Genomic DNA, 23914 nt, shown 5'->3' with positions numbered 1-23914 from the left:
TATTCTGGGAATATGTACATGTACATGATTTACACATATCACGTTTTACGTTTACAGAAGAATTGTACTGAATGTTTAAAAAGGCTTCTAACGTTTTAATTTTATGATACAGAGAAAAAATATACAAAATAGTAACACAATAGGAATAAAATATATATATAGCTCCATTATTGTGTATTTTATTCCTCGTGTTACTATTTTTATTTGTATTCTTTTTTTTTAACTCTGCATCGTTGGGAAGGGTTCATAAGCAAGAATTTCAAGGTTTAAGTACAGCCATTGTATTCGGTACATGTGACAAATACAATTTTATTTTATTTTATTTGCAGAGGCCCACTCACGTCATCATATAACAGAGATACCTGTCTGAACTGTGTTCTGGACATGTAAAGGGGAGGGATTTTGTGGGTGCTTGAAGAGAGACAAGTATCCACCAGATCCAGATTTGATCCAGTCAATCTAATTGGGAAATGGCAAGAAGAGGACAAGCGATACTTCATTCTTGGCAGCCCTATGTGGTTGAAGAGCCGTTGTGATCAGCCTCGCTTCACTGAGCCTTTATAGTCGGCCTTGTGTCCCCACTGTCTGCCGTTCCCTCTTCCTGTGTAATGTCTTATCTATGAGGCCTGCTAGGTCAGTGCTTATCTGATTGACAGAGCTTTGACTCCATGCAATATCCAAATAACCTGAGGGCCCGGAGACAGGAGATCGCAGTATGGCAAAACACGTCAGCCAGGAGAGAGAGGGATGGGAATAGAGAGAGCGAGAGAGAGAGAGAGAGAGATGTCAGAGAGGGCGCACCGAGCCTTTCATTTATTCTCATTACCTCACATAGGATGTGGACAATGGGGCCCTTTTTTTCTTGGACAGTCTGTAAATCCGCTTTACTTCTCGGCCCTTTTATTTGAAATGATGGGTTTATCTGATTCAATCACCAGCCAGGCAAGACGGAGAGGTCCAAAGATGAAACACTATGCATATACAGTGCATTCGGAAAGTATTCAGACCCCATTACTTTTTCCACATTTTGTATTACGTTACAGCCTTATTTTAAAATGGATTAAATTGTTTTTTCCTCAGCAATCTACACACAATACCCCATAATGACAAAGCAAAAACTGGTTTTTAGAAATTTTTGCAAATTTATAAATATAAAAAACCCGGAAATATTACATTTACATAAGTTTTCAGACCCTTTATTCAGTACTTTGTTTAAGCACCTTTGGAAGCGATTACAGCCTTGAGTCTTCTTGGGTATGACGCTAAATGTACAAGCTTGGCACACCTGTATTTGGGGAGTTTCTCCCATTCTTCTCTGCAGATCCTCTCAAGCTCTGTCAGGTTGGATAGGGAGCGTCGCTGCACAGCTATTTTCAGATCTCCAGAGATGTTCGATCGGGTTCAAGTCCGGGCTCTGGCTTGGCCGCTCAAGGCCATTCAGAGACTTATACCGAAGCCACTACTGCATTGTCTTGGCTGTGTGCTTAGGGTCGTTGTCCTGTTGGAAGGTGAACCTTTGCCCCAGTCTAAGGTCCTGAGTGCTCTGGAGCAGGTTTTCATGAAGGATCTCTCTGTACTTTGCTCTGTTCATCTTTCCCTTGATCCTGACTAGTCTCGCAGTCCCTGCCACTAAAAAACATCTCCACAGCATGATGCTGCCACCACCATGCTTCACTGTAGGGATGGTGCCAGGTGTCCTCCAGACGTGACGCTTGGCATTCAGACCAAAGAGTTCAATCCTTTTGCTCTGACATGCACTGTCAACTGTGGGACCTTATATAGACAGGTGTGTGCCTTCCCAAATCATATCCAATCAATTGAATTTACCACAGGTGGACTCCAATCAAGTTGTAGAAACATTTCAAGGATGATCAATGAAAACAGGATGCACCTGAGCTCAATTTCGAGTCTCATAGCAAAGGGTCTGAATACTTTTGTAGATAAGGTTTTTCTGTTTTTTATTTGTAATAAATTTGCAAACATTTCTAAAAACCTTTTTTCGCTTTGTCATTATGGGGTATTGTGTGTAGATTTATGAGGGACAAAAATAATGTAATAAATGTTATAATAAGGCTGTAACGTAACAAGACGTGGAAAAAGGGAAGGGGTCTGAATACTTTCCAAATGCGCTGTAAGTGGACCATGTGTAACATGTCAGCTGACAATTTGCATAGCAAGAATGAATAGATAATAAATAGATTTATAGACAAATGCCAATCTCATGGTTGGAAAAGCCAGACTATAGTTGGGAGGAAATACACTGCACCTTTATTTCTGATTTGACATATGAAACAGCTAGTTCAGGTGTGCACTGCATAGTAGTGCATTTGCTCAGAAAGAGAAAACATGTTTGTTGTTGAAATAGCGTTAGAACATAGCCTGCATCACGTCGTTGAGTGTGGTCTCGTCTCCCAATTTAATATTTGCTTTCAATTAGTATCGTGGAATGTCAACGTCCTCATCAAAACAGGAAAGAATCCTCGAACATTGCACACTGAATCAATTGACTGACATTCAATAACTGATAAAGACCCAGTCCTGGACGGCCTGTGCCAAAAACAGCCAAACAAATATTCTGCGGGGGAATCTGCGCTCCGCCATGCCAAAACGAGGCCCCATCCCGTCCCAGACTGGGCACACAGGTTTTTTATCCTCGGACCACTCGGAGCAATCAGAGCATGCAGGGGTGGGCGTGGCTTTTGTCTCCGCTGCTCCGTGCAATTGGCCGCCAAGTGGCAAGCTAATGGCGAACGCCCCCAGGCAGCGCTCCAAAGCCACCAGGCAGCACTCCAAAGGCTGTTTTTGAAGTGGAGTGCAGAATGGATGATGTAGTGCAAGGCCCTTTAGGCCTCCCTGGCAGGAAACCCACAGCACTTTGTATACTACGTACTCTTAAAACATACATATGTAGGTTCTTTTGGTGGGTATATATAGCCTATTAGCTCATTGGTCAACCAAGCTGGACTGAGTAGTCATATCTGATTGTAATCCTTGACAAGCAGCCCTGTCTCTGCAAAGTTCCAGGTAAGTGGATGAGTGTGTGTGCAAGTGTGTGAATTTAGTGAGTGAATGAGTGAGTAACTTTCTGCCACTGAGTCCTGAGGGACCAGTGGACTTGCTAAACTTCAAACAAGCCTATAGAAGGGTTGGTTGTTTAGCAACAAAACCAACACATGCACAACTATTGGGCAAAACAGAGGGGGTTGGCTTAGATCGTTGACAACAGGTAAACTATATTTTGTCTCCAAATGTGTATTGAAACATAAATACATTTGCACATTGAGAACTTGTTGTCTCTCAAATACATCGTTACAGTTGTTGGTCAGCTAGCTAGCAAATTTTAGCCATATTAGCATTGACATGAAGTCAGTCCAAACATCTCAAAACAAGACATGGTATCAAGAACAAGATTAAACTAGCTGAAACCAGCCACCTACAGTTGAAGTCGGAGGTTTACATACATCTTAGCCAAATACATTCCAACTCAGTTTTTCACAATTCCTGACATTTAATCCTAGTAGAAATTCCCTGTTTTAGGTCAGTTAGGATCACCACTTTATTTTAAGAATGTGAAATGTCAGAATTATAGTAGAGAGAATGATTTCTTTCAGCTTGTATTTCTTTCATCACATTCCCAGTGGGTCAGAAGTTTACATACACTCAATTAGTATTTGGTAGCACTGCCTTTAAATTGTTTAACTTGGGTCAAACGTTTCGGGTAGCCTTCCACAAGCTTTCCACAATAAGTTAGGTGAATTTTGGCCCATTCCTCCTGACAGAGCTGGTGTAACTGAGTCAGGTTTGTAGGCCTCCTTGCTCGCACACGCTTTTTCAGTTCTGACCACAAATGTTCTATAGGATTGAGGTCAGGGCTTTGTGATGGCCACTCAAATACCTTGACTTTGTTGTCCTTAAGCCATTTTGCCACAACTTTGAAAGTATGCTTGGGGTCATTGTCCATTTGGAAGACCCATTTGCGACCAAGCTTTAACTTCCTGACTGATGTCTTGAGATGTTGCTTCAATATATCCACATAATTTTCATTCCTCATGATGCCATCTATTTTGTGAAGTGCACCAGTCCCTCCTGCAAAAAAGCACCCCCACAGCATGATGCTGCCACCCCGTGCTTCACGGTTGGGATGGTTTTCTTCGGCTTGCAAGCAACCACCATTTTCCTCCAAACATAACAATGGTTATTATGGCCAAACAGTTCTATTTTTTTTATTCAGGTGTTTGGAAATTTTTATTCAGGTGTTTGGAAATTGCTCCCAAGGATGAACCAGACTTGTGGAGGTCTACAATGTTTTTTCTTGGCTGATTTCTTTTGATTTTCCCATGATGTCAAGCAAAGAGGCACTGAGTTTGAAGGTAGACCTTGAAATACATCCACAGGTGCACCTCCAATTGACTCAAATTATGTCAATTAGCCTATCAGAAGCTTCTAAAGCCATGACATAATTTTCTGGAATTTTCCAACCTGTTTAAAGGCACAGTCAACTTAGTGTATGTAAACCTCTGACCCACTGGAATTGTGATACAGTGAATTATAAGTGAAATAATCTGTCTGTAAACAATTGTTGGAAAAGTTACTTGTGTCATGCACAAAGTAGATGTCCTAACCAACTTGCCAAAACGGCAGCAGGTAGCTTAGTGGTTAAGAGCGTTGTGCCAGTAACTGAAATGTCGCTGGTTTTAATCCCGAGCCGACTAGGTGAAAAATCTGTCGATGTGCCCTTGACCAAGGCACTTAACCCTAATTGCTCCTGTAAGTCGCTCTGGATAAGAGCGTCTGCTAAATGACTAAGAAAAAAACGAATAAAAAAAACTATAGTTTGTTAAAAATAAATTTATGGAGTGGTTGAAAAACAAGTTTTAATGACTCCAACCTAAGTGTATGTAAACTTCCGACTTCAACTGTACGATTCCCCACATGGCAGCTTCTGGTCATTCTTGTTAGCTAACTGACCGTTCAGAATTTTAACAAAGTACTGCTTCCGGACCAATCGATGTGCATACATCATTTTCATGAGGTTGTCAGCCAACCCGTCTATTGGCTGTGTGTTTGTTCGTTTTCTCTCTAGTGGATTACCAAGTGGAGGACCTAGTGGAGTACCTAGTGGAGGACCTAGTGCAGCAACACTTTGCCATTGTTTTATTGTTTTTCTGGCTCATGTGTGAAACCCCAGAACACCCCGAATGTCTTTTCCCTCTTCCTCGTCTTTCCCTTCTGGTCCTGTCTTACCTCCCTTACATGAAGGGAGTAGGTTGTCTCTTTCACAATCAGGTCTTGATAAGGTGATTTGTTACATGTGCCCAGAGTTCACCAACAATTCCTCATCGAACTGAATTACACCTCTGCGGTGCAAACATCTCAATCTAATTTCTCCATGGTTATCTGGGAGCAGTGTGCTTGTAGACCATCTAAGGTATTGCAACATTTCAACAGGTGTTGTGCTATAATAATCATGTCATGGTGAAAGTTTGGTATCTACAGTAAATATCACTTCAATGCCATTGGGTCCAGCGTGCACTAGATAAGGCCACAACTACATGCCTCCACAGAAGACTCCCAACATCACCTCTCTTTGATATGGAAAACCCCAAAAGGAACAGGCATCACACTTCCCATCTACTGTATCTCCACACGGAGAGCCTTCTCAATTACCCCACACCCATCTTATCTTCACAGACATTTAAGAGGATGGGGGGCAGAGGGAAAACATGCTCGGCACAGAACCTGAGGGAGCAGCAGCCAAATCCCAGGCAGCATGCAGGTTGAGCAGAATACGGTTACTCACCTAGCCCAATAATGTCGCGCCGACGCGTCCAGATAATCGGCACATCAAAGCGTGTGGCATCCCAGAGATGCCCCCAACCCCCCCCCCCCCATTTTGTTCGGAGCTTGGCTAAGCGATAACGGCAGTCCTTTGATGCTGCACGAGCGAGTAGCCGTAGCCTACCACATTATTTTACTTCATGGTCTCCCGTAAAGAACTTTGATGGGGTTAAAAAAAAGGGCCCTTATTGCCTGCACTGTGTCAATAATGGAATTGTTTTGGAGACATGTATTCTCTCTGTCTCATCTTCTCCCTAGTCCCTGCATGCAGGCGGTCTTTCATCTTGTTTCAGTATCTCCTTCCGTAGCATGCGACTGGCTGCTGAGAGCCATCGCCGGCCCTGCCACCTAAAACTCCTTAAGGAGAAAATATAATTTCCCATCACTCTGTGGTTTCCACCAGAGGTGTGCATACTGCAGCTCCCAAATTTCTGTCATTGTCATTGTTCGTGTCACCTCATTCACATTCAGACTCGAGGATTGATATTGACAATGCAATTAAGTAACCTTAGTGTCATAGGAATTAAAACACAGTAACACACATTTACCTCTTTCTTTATTTCACCCAAGAGTGAGGAAGCAGATTTTTCCATTCATCTCAATAGAGACATGACAGCATAGTCAAATTTAAATTCTGCTCTCAAATGTATGGTCAGGTGGTGTAAGGCGGACCTGACCGCTGTGTCTCCCCCACTGCTCATGCGCACCACACCACAGTGCAAAATTAAGAAATCGTTAGAGCCGTTTATAACTTTTCTGGCAAAAAAGCAGCCACTTTAAATAATTACAGGGAATCAAAGGCTAAGTGGTGGGAGATCAAAAGCAGGCATTCTTGGGTAATCCGGTGGTGTTGCAAATCTTGGGTAATCTGGCCGTCTTGTCCCCACTGTTTGACATCTATTTACTGTATGAAAGGGAATGGTGCCATCAATTATGGCCCGGCAGTGCTTTTGTTTACTTTTGCCCAGGCCTGAGTGCGGGGCCTGCTTTGGTGAACTATAGATCCCCTTGTTTGCTCTTCGCAGGGAGAGGTGTGTGCCTCTATGTGCTCTGCTCGCCCTTGTCTTTAGGGTGGGGGCTTGCGGGGGCTTGCGGGGGATGGGGGGCTTCCTGTGGTATGGGAAGAAGGGAGATTAGGGCTAGAGATTGGACTAGCGAGACAGACTGTTTGTTCTGCGTTGAAATGTGGAAACGGAGGGCTTTGCTCACCTACGACCCACACATGTTACAGTTTGGGTGTCTGGTGTTATTATAGTGGGATCTCTGACAACTAAACACACAAAGTGGGCACTTTATATAAAGTGTTAGTTAGTCTTCTCCCCAGTCATAAATCTACCATTAATCTATCTATACGATTTTAATACAGACAAACTGATAGAAGGCATGGTAATGAGGCATGTGAAAAAAAGTTTCAACAAAACAATTTGCTATTGCTCAAAGCCTATTTGATCCAAAGAAGAAAGAAGGAATTTGTACTTGCTGGCTGAATCTTTGTTCTGTGTGTACATGTACAGTGTGGCTTGGCACTGAGCTAGAATGGTGGAACACTGGAGAGGACAACCTGTGCGCCACAGTGGCCAAATTTACGAGTTAATGGAGAACTTGTGAGTCAAGAGCCTTTAATTTCCTGATAGGTGGGTGGATCAAAGTTATGATCTGATTAAAGGGACCAGGACAAAAGGAGGCTGGTAAATATTTGGACAATGGATTCTTTCAGAAGCTTGCCTTGCTTCTTTTTTGTTCTTGGACAGGAGCTGTAGTGCCCTATATTATGATGAGGTAAGAGATATGATTAAAATGCTTCATAGTGTAGACCCTAGAGCCTTGTGCTTCGTGGCATTTTCAGACTTTCTCTCCAAAGTCAGCCATTCAGTATGAAGGTGTTATTTGAAACTGTGTTTTACTACTACTGTTATTAAGAGGCAAGGTAAAGAAGATGATGCCAAAGTTGCATCATAGTAACCACCAAGGTTTAGTCAAAACATCCCATCCCCTGTCCCATACCTCCTAGACTCTCATCCTCTGATTTCTTTCTAATGATCACCTCCCTTGAGCCTGTCCAAGTTCCCCCCAACACACACACCCTTCCCATGTGTGCAACTCCTGGCCCGAGAAGAAGCATCGGAGCAGCCTCTGCTCTCCCTGCCCCGGCCACGGAGATGATGAGGTAATCCGATGGAACCTCATTTTCCCTCAAATTGCACCTCCGATCAGCGCAGTGTTTCCTGCCACAATTAGACTGACCCCAAGTCCTCATCAGAAAAGACTGAGGGGAAAATACAGAACAAAGACCACTTAGGTCAAAGAGAACAGAGTTTAGTCGAGAGAAGCTTTCTTAAAAGTGATCTCCCATCAAGTCTTGGGGCTCTCCTTTTGACGTCAACTTCTCTGGGCTGATTGCAGTAGGACTGAGGTTCGGCTCCATGTAGTGGAGATTTGAAGATGTGTGTGGTTGATCTGGAGGGTGTATGACCTCAGAGGCGTCATGCCCACAGGGGGCACAGGGGCACGTGCCCCTTCAGATTTGTCGTGTAAAAAAAATATATATACAGTATATATGTTTTATGTTTTTGTAAAACATAATACTTTTTGTTTCTCTGTAATACTACTAGCCACCTACAAATGTTATGAAGTTGTCTTTAGCTAGCCCAGATGTGTTACCAACCTCATAACTAGCTACCAAGAAGCCATTTCAGGCTACCAAGCAAGTTAGAGTACCTAGCTTGTCTAATTATCTTAGCTGGCATGCCTGCTGGCAAGGTTGGTAGACTTTAGAAAAGCAAGCAATTACTAAATGTACTAAATAAGACTCAGATTCCTTTCCATCTTTTACCCAGAATTTAGCAAAGATGCAGAGATGCATATTTAATTTAACAGAAAAAGAACCAGCAGTCAGGAGGATACAGACAGCTCAAGAGGTATGCTTAGATATGCAGAAAAATAGACTACCGGTCAAAAGTTTTAGAACACCTACTCATTCAAGGGTTTTTCTTTATTTCTACTATTTTCTACATTGTAGAATAATAGTGAAGACATCAAAACTATGAAATAACATATATGGAATCATGTAGTAACCAAAAAAGTGTTAAACAAATCAAAAAAATATTTTAGATTTGAGATTCTTCAAATAATAATAATAATAATAATAATAATATGCCATTTAGCAGACGCTTTTATCCAAAGAGACTTACAGTCATGCGTGCATACATTTGTACGTATGGGTGGTCCCGGGTATCGAACCCACTACCCACTACACATACTCTCATTCAAACACACACACACACACACACGTAAATAGTGCCACACATTAACACTAACACACACAGTTGGCCTTGTTGTTTTTTATTATTATTTATTATTTGTTTTACATTGTTGTTGTGTTCTTGTCTCTTTTTCGCTGTTCTTTCTCTTTTATTGGTCGTTGGCACATCAGGCTGTTTGGTTGGGTTGGACCGGGATGGTGGCTCGGAGGGGTGGAGATGGGGGGTTTGGGGAAGGGGAGGTTTTCTGGGGGGACTTTGGGGGGTCTTGTATAGTTGAGCGGGTGGATTGTGTTTTAAAATGCAATAAAACATTTTTTTTAAACAGAGTGACTGAATTCAGCCAATCAATGAAAGAGGCTGAAAAATGTGATTGCCGTAAGAAGTCTCCTTTTGCTATATCCTAATCATGTTCTTCACTTAACTGCATGATCACTAATAAAAACAGTAAAATTATCCCCATATTGGAATGGGGATCAACTTCAGAAGCCTTGTACTTTGCATTGAACCATGAAGACTATGTACCAGATTGACTAAGACTGGACTTTGATCAAACACAGACTGCTGAAAAGTTCACATAGTTCTGGACTAGTAAAAGTCTATTCTAATACTTTTATCAGTTAATGCCTGTAATGACAGGATGGCCGTAATGACAGCTGCATATTTCTGCAAGAGGGAACAAATCATCACTAAGACATCGAGCTTTGTGATTTCTGCCTGTAAATGAAAAGTGCTATACAAATAAAATGTATTATTACAGGTTACAAATGTTAAATGACCACATACATGGAAGTAAACTTTAAACAATTGCTTTTTTTCTTGACTTTTGTTACTTTATTCACATTGCAAACAATTTGCTGTAAATAATCCAAATATCTCAGTGTGATAAGCTGTGGTCCGTCGTCTGAAGTGTGCCTTTACCACTGCATGGATTTTCACATTTATGAGCGGCTCAATCCGTCATAGCTATGTGTGAAGAGCACAGCGCCAGTGGAGATAGGGGTCTCTATATCAAGAGACGGATTTGTGGTGATGTGAGGAGCTGGTGGTGTTTAACCAATTAGTGCCAAAGATATACGAGATGGCTTTGAGGAGATAACAGTGTCTGAGGCAGTTGAAACAACCCAGTGAGCTCCATATATTTACTGTTGCTGGAGGGTACTATGACCCCTAGAGTTAGATATGACCTTCAAATATCTCCCAGCCTATGAGGAAACCTCAATAGTGATTAATCAAATAAGTGCATCTGTAATGATTACTCATTGAAAACCAAACATTTAGATTTTTATCGATGCATGCATTTTCTCTGAACAGCAGTAATGTTATTTTTGCACAATGCTGTGCAGTGTTCAAATTGAATTCCATCCCCCTGACGATGCAGCTGAAAGACACTTGTGGCAATGTTTACTGGATGAAAAAGCAGCTGTGCCACTCCCTATACAAATAAACAACAGCTTGACATTTTTGAAAAATATACTAATTACAAGAGCTGAACACATACACACACAAACATATACACACAAATACACACACACACAAACACACACACTGAGGACATCATGCACCTGCTCCTGCAGGACAGACACAGTGCAGGTATCAGCGACAGCGGTCTGCTGATTATCATTATGATCATCACAATGGACTTGAGCAGAGACACTCCTTCGTGTGGGGCCCTGGGTAGGATACTAAGCTCATTCATCACCCACACGCAGAGCCCTCACACTGTAAGTCGGACTCTGTCATATTTCATTTGCGCAGCGCTCTAGGCCAAATGGCTCCCATTTTAGTCAGTTTGATATATACAAGTGTCCGTGTGTTCCGGACACATTTACCCTTCAAATCAAATCAAATTTCATACATGGAATGCAATGCAATGTGCTTCGCAGGGGGGGAAAAAACGTATAAAAAGATATGAAACAATGAAAAACAAGCTAATTGGAGATGTAATGGTTGGAATTTTAAATCAGGAGGTATTTCTCTAGTGCTGCACCTTTTAAGTAGTCAGGGAAGAAGAATCACCTTTTTAACATGAGTGTAATGACGGGGGTTTTAGTGTTGGCTGGTGGTGGTGATAACAGTGACATTTGAGTTATGAATAGACTCATGTTCTCTGAAACCTGCTACAAATCTTCTATATGGGGGTATATTTTTGATGTTTTATGAACAAGTTGTACACAACTTGATTCTAGATAATCCCATAGACTTTCAGTTGGACGCAGTGGAATATAGCAAATCTTACCCCTGTCATTCTCTTAAGGGGAAAAAACCTTGTAGATGTTAGTATTGTCATAATGGACACAACACAGGAAATGGCTCTGTGCTCTGGGCTTTCTCAACAGCAATTTTTAAGTGATATGGAACTGGTTCCAGCAGGTGGCAATGTAAAGTAATAGCTTGCAGTACATATACAGTACCAGTCAAAAGTTTGGACACAGCTACTCATTCCATGATTTCTATTTATTTTTTACTATTTTCTACATTGTAGAATAACAGTGAAGACATCAAAACTATGAAATAACACATATGTAATCATGTAGTAACCAAATAAATGTTAAACAAATCAAAATATATTTTATATTTGATATTCTTCAAATAGCCACCCTTTGCCTTGATGACAGCTTTGTACACTCTTGGCATTCTCTCAACCAGCTTCACCTGGAATGCTTTTCCAACAGTCTTGAAGGAGTTCTCACATATGCTTAGCACTTGTTGGCTACTTTTCCTTCACTCTGTGGTCCGACTCATCCCAAACAATCTCAATTGGGTTGAGGTCGGGGGATTGTGGAGGCCAGGTCATCTGATGCAGCACTCCATCACTCTCCTTCTCGGTAAAATAGCCCTTACACAGCCTGGAGGTATGTTGGGTCATTGTCCTGTTGAAAACAAATGATAGTCCAACTAAGCCCAAAAGAGATGGGATGGCGTATCGCTGCAGATTGCTGGTTAAGTGTGCCTTGAATTCTAAATAAATCACAGACAGTATTTTTATCGAACCCACAGCCCTGGCGTTGCAAACGCCATGCTCTACCAACTGAGCTACATCCCTGCCCTACCCTGGGCCAATTGTGCGCCGCCCCATGGGTCTCCCGTCGCGGCCGGCTATGACAGAGCCTGGATTCGAACCAGGATCTCTAGTGGCACAGCTAGCACTGCGATGCAGTGCCTTAGACCACTGCGCCACTCAGCGCCCAGTGTCCTTTGAACAGTTGATGTTGAGATTTGTCTGTTACCTGAAATCTGTGAAGCATTTATTTGGGTTGCAATTTCTAAGGCTGGTAACTCTAATGAACTTATCCTCTGCAGCAGAGGTAACTCTGGGTCTTCCATTCCTGTGGCGGTCCTCATGAGAGCCAGTTTCATCATAGCGCTTGATGATTTTTGCGACTGCACTTGAAGAAATGTTCAAAGTTCTTTGTATTGACTGACCTTCATGTCTTAAAGTAATGATGGACTGTCATTTGTCTTTGCTTATTTGAGCTGTTCTTTCCATAATATGGACTTGTTTTTTTACCAATTAAGGCTATCTTCTGTATACCACCCCTACCTTGTCATGACACAACTGATTGGCTCAAATGTATTAAGAAGGAAAGAAATTCCACAAATTAACTTTAAACAATTCACACCTGTTAATTGAAATGCATTCCAGGTGACAACCTCATAAATCCAAGATGGCATAGCAGTGCGGTCGTGTATTATGTTGTGTCCTTGTGTAAATAGCCTGTTTTGTTTTTGTGTCTTTTTTCGTATATATTTCTCTATCTCACATCCTTAACTAAATATACTTTCCTGCAACCCGCCTCACCCAATGTGGAACGGATTCTATTATTTCTTCATACCTTTTATCAAGAACCCACGGCTGAAACTAGCCAGCTAGCCAGCTACCTAGCTACTTGCTATTAGCTATTGCTATTAGCCACCGTTAGCGGTCTTCACCACTGTCCGTGGCCTGCACTACCTACCAGCCAGCTCTAGTCTGGACAATTATCGGCCAGTCTGCACAGCGTGCTATCGACCCAGAGCATTTCGGATTTTCAGCCGGAATCACTGAATCACTGGACCTTAACACCGGATCATCACAACTAGCTAGCTGCAACCGACTGGATGTTGTTGTTGGCTAATCACCACTAATCACTACTTGTCCCAAAGCTAGCACCAGTTAGCCTTGAGCTAGCCTCGAGCCAGGCCCATCTCCCGGCTATCCACCTCTCTGTCAACCGGACGGGACCTCCTAGTGTCGACACGGAGCCCCGCCGATCCAACACGACTGGTCTGCCGACGTAATCGTCTGATGTGGTTTCAACAGGCTTCCCGTTGCGACGACCATGAAGATCCATCTGCTAGCACCGGCCCGCTAGCACGCGCAATCAACAGCCGTGCCTCCTGCTCGCCTGTGCTGTAGCAGCCTACGAACTGCTCCCGGACTTACCTATTGCTGTTCACTGGACCTTATGATCACTCAGCTACACATCTGATGCCCGCTGGACTTTTCCTTTTTACGGTACCCCATCCTGTTTATCTGTTTAGCCTCAGCCCAAACTTTCGTCGCCATTACCAGTTGTTGTCTTAGCCCTCTCGAATAACACCTGTGATTGCGTTATGCCTCTCTCCCATGTCAATATGCCTAGCCTATTGCTGTTTGAGTTAGTTGTTATTGTACTATTTCACTGTAAAGCCCCCAGTCCCGCTCAACCTGCCTCAGATAGCTTCTTTGTCCCACCCCACATACACGCGGAGACCGGCTCAATCGGTACCTCCATTGATGCTATCTCTTTCATCGTTACCCAATGCTTAGGTGTACCTCCACTGTCCTTCTATATCCTTGTTTGTACATAATGCCCTGAATCTATTCTACAACGCCCGGAAATCTTCCCCATTTATTCTCTGTACCCAACGCACTAGAAGACCAGTTCTTAAAGCCTTTAGCCGTATACTTATTCTATTCCTCCTCTGTTCCTCTGGTGATGTAGAGGTTAACCCAGGCCCTGTAGCCCCCAGTATCACTCCTACTCCCCAGGCGCTATCATTTGTTGACTTCTGTAACCGTAAAAGCCTTGGTTTCTTGCATGTTAACATCAGAAGCCTCCTCCCCAAGTTTTAGTTATTCACTGCGTTAGCACACTCTGCCAACCCTGATGTTCTAGCAGTGTCTGAATCCTGGCTTAGGAAGGCCACCAAAAATGTCCATCCCGAACTACATCATTTTCCGTCTAGATAGAACTGCCAAAGGGGGCGGAGTTGCAATCTACTGTACAGATCTATCATACTATCTAGGTCTGTGCCTAAACAGTTTGAGCTTCTACTTACATTTTACGTTTTAGTCATTTAGCAGACGCTCTTATCCAGAGCGACTTACAGGAGGAATTAGGGTTAAGTGCCTTGCTCAAGGGCACATCAACAGTTTTTTTTTTTCTTCACCTAGTCGGCTCGGGGATTAGAACCAGCGACCTTTCGGTTACTGGCACAACGCTCTTAACCACTAAGCTACCTGCCGCCCCCTTACTTCTAAAAATTCACCTTTCCAGAAATAAGTCTCTCACTGTTGCCGCTTGCTACATACCCCCCCTCAGCCCCCAGTTGTGCCCTGGACACCATATGTGAATTGCTTGCCCCCCATCTATCCTCAGAGTTCGTACTGCTTGGTGACCTAAACTGGGATATGCTTAACACCCCGGCCGCCCTACAATCTAAACTAGATGCCCTCAATCTCACACAAATTATCAAGGAACCTACCAGGTACAACCCTAAATCCGTAAACATGGGCACCCTCATAGATATCATCCTGACTAATTTACCCTCTAAATACACCTCCGCTGTCTTCAACCAGGATCTCAATGATCCCTGCCTCATTGCCTGCGTCCGTAATGGGTCCGCGGTCAAACGACCACCCCTCATCACTATCAAACGCTCCCTAAAACACTTCAGCATGCAGGCCTTTCTAATTGACCTGGCCCGGGTATCCTGGATGGATATTGACCTCATTTCGTCAGTAGAGGATGCCTGGATGTTCTTCAAAAGTGCTTTCCTCTCCATCTTAAATAAGCATGCCCCATTCGAAAAAGGCATAACTAAGAACAGATATAGCCCCTGGTTCACCCCAGACTTGACTGCCCTTGACCAGCACAAAAACATCCTGTGGCGTACTGCATTAGCATCGAACAGCCCCCGCGATATGCAACTTTTCAGGGAAGTCAGGAACCAATATACACAATCAGTTAGGAAAGCAAAGGCTAGATTTTTCAAACAGAAATGTGCATCCTGTAGCACTAACTCCAAAAAGTTTTGGGACACTGTAAAGTCCATGGAGAATAAAAGCACCTCCTCCCAGCTACCCACTGCACTGAGGCTAGGAAACACTGTCACCACCGATAAATCTACGATAATTGAGAATTTCAATAAGCATTTTGCTACGGCTGGCCATGCTTTCCACCTGGCTACCCCTACCCCTACCCCGGCCACCAGCTCTGCACCCTCCGCTGCAACTTGCCCATGCCCCCCGCTTCTTCTTCACCCAAATTCAGATAGCTGATGTCCTGAAAGACCTGCAAAATCTGGACCCCCCACAAATCAGCTGGGCTAGACAATCTGGACCCTTTCTTTCTAAAATTAGCCGCCGAAATTGTCGCAACCCCTATTACTAGCCTGTTCAACCTCTCTTTCGTATCGTCTGAGATCCCCAGAGATTGGAAAGCTGCCGCGGTCATCCCCCTCTTCAAAGGGGGTGACACTAGATCCAAACTGTTACAGACCTATATCCATCCTACCCTGCCTTTCGAAAGTATTTGAAGGCCAAGTTAACAAACAGATCACCAACCACTTCAAATCCCACCGTACCTTCTCCGCTATGCAATCTGGTTTCCGAGCTGGTCATGGGTGCACCTCAGCCACGCTCAAGGTCCTAAACGATATTCTAACCGCGATTGATAAAAGACAGTACTGTGCAGCCATCTTCATCGAACTGGCCAAGGCTTTTGACTCTGTCAATCACCGCATTCTTATTGGCAGACTAAATAGCCTTGGTTTCTCAACTGACTGCCTCGCCTGGTTCACCAACTACTTTTCAGATAGAGTTCAATGTGTCAAATCGGAGGGCCTATTGTCTGGACCTCTGGCAGTTTCTATGGGGGTGCCACAGGGTTCAATTCTCGGGCCGACTCTATTCTCTGTGTATATAAATAATGTCACTCTTGCTGCTGGTGACTCTCAGATCCACCTCTACGCAGACGACACCATGTTCATTGGACACTGTGTTAACAAACCTCCAAACGAGCCTTGGCATGCCATACAACACTCCTTCTGTGGCCTCCAACTGCTCTTAAACGCTAGTAAAACTAAATGCATGCTCTTCAATCGAACGCTGCTTGCACCCGCCCGCCCGACTAGAATCACTACTCTCGGCGGGTCTGACTTAGAAAATGTGTACAACTACAAATACCTAGGTGTCTGGTTAGACCGTAAACTCTCCTTCCAGACTCACATTAAGCATCTCCAATCCAAAGTTAAATCTAGAATCGGCTTCCTGTTTCGCAACAAAGCCTCCTTCACTCATGCTGCTAAACATGCCCTCGTAAAACGGACTATCCTACCGATCCTTGACTTCGGCAAAGTCATTTACAAAATAGCTTCCAACACTCAACTCAGCAAATTGGATGTAGTCCATCACAGTGCCATACGTTTTGTCACCAAAGCCCCATATACTACCCACCATTGTGACCTGTACGCTCTCGTTGGCTGGCCCTCACTTCATATTCGTTGCCAAACCCCTGGCCCTCACTACATATTCGTTGCCAAACCTACTGGCTCCAGGTCATCTATAAATCACTTCTAGGCAAATCCCCGCCTTATCTTAGCTCATTGGTCACCATAGCAACACCCACCCGTAGTATGCGCTCCAGCAGGTATATCTCACTGGTCATCCCCAAAGCCAACACCTCCTTTGGCCGCCATTCCTTCCAGCTCTCTGCTGCAAATGACTGGAACGAACTACAAAAATCTCTGAAGCTGGAGACACTTATCTCCCTCATTAACTTTAAGCATCAGTTGTCAGAGCAGCTTACTGATCACTGTACCTGTACACAGCCCATCTGTAATTAGCCCACCCAACTACCTCATCCCCATATTGTTCTTTACATTGTTATTTATTTTGCTCATTTGCACCCCAGTATCTCTATTTGCACATCATCTTCTGCACATCTATCACTCCAGTGTTAATACTAAATTGTAATTATTTTGCACTATGGCCTATTTATTGCCTTACCTCCATAACTTACTACATTTGCACACACTGTATATAGATTTACTCTTTTCTATTGTGTTATTGACTGTACGTTTTTGTTTATTCCATATGTAACTCTGTGTTGTTGTGTTTTTATCGCACTGCTTTGCTTTATCTTGGCCAGGTCGCAGTTGTAAACGAGAACTTGTTCTCAACTGGCTTACCTGGTTAAATAAAGGTGAAATAGAAAAATAACAAATAAAAAGCTGGTTGAGAGAATGGCAAGAGTGTGCAAAGCTGTCATCAAGGCAAAGGGTTGGTATTTGAAGAATCTCAAATATAAAATACATTTGGATTTGTTTAACACTTTTTTGCTTACTACATGATTCCATATGTGTTACTTTAATATTTGGAGACGCGTTCTCTCCGTTGGGACAGATGCGAACTGGCTGAATCGATTCAGTGGCTAGCTTTGCACTTAACTGGCTAACAGTAGCTACTAAGGGTAAGTTATAACCTACATTTATTTTTGATTTGTTTTTTACATACTGGTAACCAGAGTCGTTCAAGGGAATTCGGGACATGGGTGACTAGTTAACGTTAGCTTGGCTCTCTGTGTGTTCGTGCCGTGGGAGGAGGGGTTAGCTCGTTGGCAGAGAGCAATGGCTAGCTAGTATGCTATCTATTCTAGCTAACTAACTGGCTGAATAAGTTGACGACGTACTCACTCAAACTGTCAAAACTAACCCAAAACTTTACACAATGTTAGACACGGACACGAATGATCTGCTTGGCGTGTTAACACACTGGTGGTTTGTTGTAACCGAGTATTGGTGCTAAACCGTGTTATTGGAGGCTGGCATGCTAGTTGGCTTTGGCGTCATAGGATTCGGTGCCCTGGACGGTTTTCACGGAAGAATACTGTACCAAGTTAGCTAGCTGAATAAACTATTCTTAGAAACATTGAACTGCTGTAGTTTACAACAATTATAATTTCTAAAGTGGAAGTTGGGAGAGTTATATTTGAGTGTTTCAGTAAAACGTAAGTGAGGGAGGCCCCGCTCTCTCGCTTTCCCAGATGTTTATCTCCTTTGCATTATTGTAGCCTTTTTCTGTAGCCTGTCAACTATGTGTCTGTCTATCCCTGTTCTCTCCTCTCTGCACAGGCCATACAAACGCTTCACACCACGTGGCTGTTGCCACTCTAATCTGGTGGTCCCTGCGCGCACGTCCCACGTGGAGTTACAGTTCTCTGGCAGCCTCTGGAACTGCCGTTCTGCGGCCAACAAGGCAGAGTTCATCTCAGCCTATGCTACCCTCCAGTCCCTCGACTTCTTGGCACTGACGGAAACATGGATTACCACAGAAAACACTGCTACTCCTACTGCTCTTTCCTCGTCTAACCATGTGTTCTCGCATACCCCGAGAGCATCTGGTCAGCGCGGTGGTGGCACAGGAATCCTCATCTCTCCCAAGTGGACATTCTCTCTTTTTCCCCTGACCCATCTGTCTATCTCCTCATTTGAATTCCATGCTGTCACAGTCACTAGCCCATTCAAGCTTAACATCCTTGTCATTTATCGCCCTCCAGGTTCCCTTGGAGAGTTCATCAATGAGCTTGACGCCTTGAGAAGTTCCTTTCCTGAGGATGGCTCACCCCTCACAGTTCTGGGTGACTTTAACCTCCCTACGTCTGCCTTTGACTCATTTCTCTCTGCCTCCTTCTTTCCACTCCTTTCCTCTATTGACCTCACCCTCTCACCGTCCCCCCCTATTCACAAGGCAGGCAATACGCTTGACCTCATCATTACTAGATGCTGTTCTTCTACTAATCTCACTGCAACTCCCCTCCAAGTCTCCGACCACTACTTTGAATCGTTTTTTCTCTCGCTCTCCTCCAACATTACTCACTCTGCCCCATACTCAGATGGTAATGTGCCGTCGCAACCTTCGCTCTCTCTCTCCCGCTACTCTCACCTCTTCCATCCTATCATCTCTTCCCTCTGCTAAATCCTTCTCCCTATGATCTCCTGATTCTGCCTCCTCAACCCTCCTCTCCTCCCTTTCTGCATCTTTTGACTCTCTATGTCCCCTATCCTTCCGGCCAGCTCGGTCCTCCCCTCCTGCTCCGGGCAGCCGAGCGGAAATGGAGGAAAACTAGACTCCCTGCGGACCTGTCATCTTTTCACTCCCTCCTCTCTACATTCTCTTCATCTGTTTCCGCTGCTAAAGCAACTTTCTACCACTCTAAATTTTAAGCCTCTGCCTCTAACCCTAGGAAGCTCTTTGCCACCTTCTCCTCCCTGCTGAATCCTCCTCCTCCTCCCCCTCCCTCCTCCCTCTCTGTGGATTTTGAAAAGAAGGTTGACGACATCAGATCCTCATTTATTAAGTCAAATGACACCGCTGGTCCTGCTCACACTGCCCTACCCTATGCTTTGACTTCTTTCTCCCCTCTCTCTCCAGATGAAATCTTGCGACTTGCGACAGCCGGCCGCCCAACAACCTGCCCGCTTGACCCTATCCCCTCCCCTCCTCTCTTCTCCAGACCATTTCCGGAGACCTTCTCCCTTACCTCACCTCGCTCATCAACTCATCCTTGTCTGCTGGCCATGTCCCTTCCGTCTTCAAGAGAGCGAGAGTTGCACCCCTCCTCAAAAAACCTACACTCGATCCCTCCAATGTCAACAACTACAGACCAGTATCCCTTCTTTCTTTTCTCTCCAAAACTCTTGAACGTGTCGTCTCTAGCCAACTCTCCTGCTATCTTTCTCAGAATTAACTTCTTGATCCAAACCAGTCAGGTTTCAAGACTGGTCATTCAACTGAGACTGCTCTTCTCTGTGTCACGGAGGCCCTCCGCACTGCTAAAGCTAACTCTCTCTCCTCTGCTCTTATCCTTCTAGACCTATCCGCTGCCTTTGATACTGTGAACCATCAGATCCTTCTCTCCACCCTCTCCGAGTTGGGCATCTCCTGTGCTGCTCAATCTTGGATTGCGTCCTACCTGACAGGTCGCTCCTACCAGGTGGCGTGGCGAGAATCTGTCTTTGCACCACGTGCTCTCACCACTGGTGTCCCCCAGGGCTCAGTTCTAGTCCCTCTCCTATTCTCTCTATACACCAAGTCACTTGGCTCTGTCATATCCTCACATGGTCTCTCCTATCATTGCTACGCAGATGACACACAATTACTTTTCTCCTTTCCCCCTTCTGATAACCAGGTGGCGAATCGCATCTCTGCATGTCTGGCAGACATATCAGTGTGGATGTCGGATCACCACCTCAAGCTGAACCTCGGCAAGACGGAGCTGCTCTTCCTCCTGGGGAAGGACTGCCTGCTCCATAATCTCGCCATCACGGTTGACAACTCCATTGTGTCCTCCTCCCAGAGTGCAAAGAACCTTGGTGTGACCCTGGACAACACCCTGTCGTTCTCCGCTAACATCAAAGCGGTGACCTGATCCTGCAGGTTCATGCTCTACAATATTCGCAGAGTACGACCCTACCTTACACAGAAAGTGGCACAGGTCCTAATCCAGGCACTTGTCATCCCCCGTCTGGATTACTGCAACTCGCTGTTGGCTGGGCTCCCTGCCTGTGCCATTAAACCCCTACAACCTATCCAGAACGCCGCAGCCCGTCTGGTGTTCGACCTTCCCAAGTTCTCTCATGTCACCCCGTTCCTCCGCACACTCCACTGGCTTCCAGTTGAGGCTTGCATCTACTACAAGACCATGGTGCTTGCCTACGGAGCTGTGAGGGGAGCGGCACCTCCTTACCCTACACCCAAACGAGGGCACTACGTTCATCCACCTCTGGCCTGCTAGCTCCACTACCTCTATGGAAGCACAGTTCCCGCTCAGCCCAGTCAAAGCTATTTGCTGCTCTGGCACCCCAATGGTGGAACAAGCTCCTCCACGACGCCAGGACAGCGGAGTCACTGACCACCTTCCGGAGACACTTGAAACCCTACCTCTTTAAGGAATACCTGGAATAGTATAAAGCAATCCTTCTACCCCCCTGGCTATCGTAAGTTGAATGCACCAATTTGTAAGTCGCTCTGGATAAGAGCGTCTGCTAAATTATGTAAATGTAGCTAAGATAATTTTTTCATGAACCCCTCTCCAATACCAAAGCTTAGGATATAGGTTGGCTGAGGTGATCGTAGATCTTTAAACTGAAACACAAATTCGGATCTAGAAATATGTTCTAATACTTTTATTATCAATTAGGTAATTACTTGTATCTTTACATGCTCAGTATGTCATGAGGACAAAGCCTATAACACAAAAAGACACATGGCATGGCACCACAACACAAAACAACAACAACATGCATGACTAGATATTATATAATGCAGTAGTTATACAAATAATGATCATTTTGTGTCCTCAATTAGCACTAATTTAGAAAGCTGCTGTCTCTACCCTGACTGTGTCACAATTGTAGAGAGGAGTAGGCAGGAGGCAGTCGCAGGTTTAGAACTACTGAATTTATTAAATCACCATAGCTTAAAGTGGGACGAAACCCACAGTGCAAAATATAAAGTACTCAGGAAATAGTAGGAGAGATTCCTCTGAGGAAAACAAGCAACTTAAATACAATGACCGACAAAGACAAATCACAGAGGGAGTATATATACAGTGATAGAGTGGGGATTGGAACCATGTGTGTGTAATGATGATGAGACAAGTCTGGGGTTGATGAGTGAAGGGCGTTTGCCAGCAGCAGGTTCGGCAGCAGCTAGAAGGCTGGTGACGCTGAACTCCTGAACTGGACAGGAGGGGGAGCCAAAGCGAAGGCTGGTGTGACAGTTCTCCCCCCCCCCCCCCGAGGCGCTGCTCCAGTATCGGGGCGCCGCCAAACCTTGGGGATGACCCCGGAGACGTGGGTCGGTCGGGACGATGCCTGTGGAAATCTCAAATGAGAGAATGGTCCAGGACGTCCCGCGCCGGAACCCAGCACCGCTCTTCGGGACCGTACGCCTCCCAGTCGACCAGGTACTGGAGAGACCCCCCACGACGCCTTGAGTCCAACAGGCTGTGGACGGAGTACACCGGGGCTCCCTCGACGTCCAAGGGAGGGGGAGGTGCGTTGTGGGGTCCAGCACTAGTCAAGGGACCAGCTGCCACCGGCCTGAGGAGAGATACATGAAATGAGGGTGAGATACAGTAATTAACGGGGAGCTGTAATCTGTACGTCACCTCATTGATTCTCCTCAGGACTTTGAACGACCCCACAAACCACAGGCTCAGCTTCCGGCAGGGCAGGCGGAGGGGCAGGTCCTTCATAGAAAGGCAGACCCTGTCACCGGGGTGAAAGACTGGGGCCACACTGCGGTGACGATTGGCCTGCGCCTTCTGCCGGAGGACGACACGCTGGAGATGGGTGTGCGCTGGGTTCCATACCTGCTCGGCGTGCCGGAACCAATCGTCCACTGCAGGAGCCTCGATCTGACTCCGGTGCTAGGGCCGGCTGATAGCCTAGAACACACTGAAAGGGTGTGAGGTTAGTGGAGGAGTGACGGAGGGAGTTTTGTGCGTATTCTGCCCAAGGCAGAAACGCAGCCGACTCCCCCGGCCGGTCCTGACAGTAACTACGAAGGTACCTACCCAGTTCCTGATTTACCTTTTCCACCTGCCCATTTAGTTGGGGACGGTACCCAGAGGCAAGGCTGACGTGACCCCCAGTCATTCCATGAAGGCCTTCCAGACACGGGAGGTGAAGTGAGGACCACGGTCAGACACGATGTCCTCCAGGATCCCGTAGTGCCAGAAGACGTGAGAGAAGAGAGCATGGCCGTAGGGAGACCAGGCAGAGGAATCAAACAATAGGCTTTGGAAAACCGATCCACAATGACCAGGACGGTGGTGTGCCCCTCCGAGGGGAGAAAGTCTGTGACAAAGTCCACGGAGAGATTTTACATTTAAGTCATTTAGCAGACACTCTTATCCAGAGCGACTTACAGTTAGTGTGTGCATAAATTTTTTTCATAATGGCCCCCCATGGGAATCGAACCCACAACCCTGGCGTTGCAAGCGCCATGCTCTTCCAACTGAGCTACAGTTGGGACCAGGGTCGTTGTGGAACCGGCAGCGGGTGGAGTTTGCCATAGGGGAGGTGTCTCGGTGTCATGCTCTGTGCGCAGGTGGAGAAGGAAGAGACGTAAACCCGGACGTCCCGGGCCAAGGTGGGCCATCAGTACTTGGCGGAGAGACAGTCAATAGTACGGGCTATACCCGGTGTTACGTTCCCCAGTTTCTGTGTTGTGGGTTGTGTATTTTCATGTATGTATTTCAGGAAATGGGTTCCTGAAATTCCCCAACAAGCAGCTGATTGGTAAATGAACATTGATGATTGGGGGGGGGGGGGAGAGTTTCTTTAATGTCCTGAGTTAGTTTTTTTTCTCAGGTTTTGTTGTGAACCAGTTTGTGCAATTTTGTTTCATTTGTTCCCAAGGGGGGAAGGGGAAGGCACCTAGGGAGTGCTTAGGCAAGAGGCCCGCGGGCATACATTACCCGTAGAAGTTAACTGTCTATGCACAGTAGGAAAGACCTGGGCGGACCATCCCTTGTATTTTGGTTAGTGCACCAGGTGGTGCT

The sequence above is a fragment of the Coregonus clupeaformis genome, chromosome 3 (genome assembly GCF_020615455.1).
Source record: "Coregonus clupeaformis isolate EN_2021a chromosome 3, ASM2061545v1, whole genome shotgun sequence".
NCBI lineage: Eukaryota > Metazoa > Chordata > Actinopteri > Salmoniformes > Salmonidae > Coregonus > Coregonus clupeaformis.
This window is presented reverse-complemented; position numbering follows the sequence as displayed.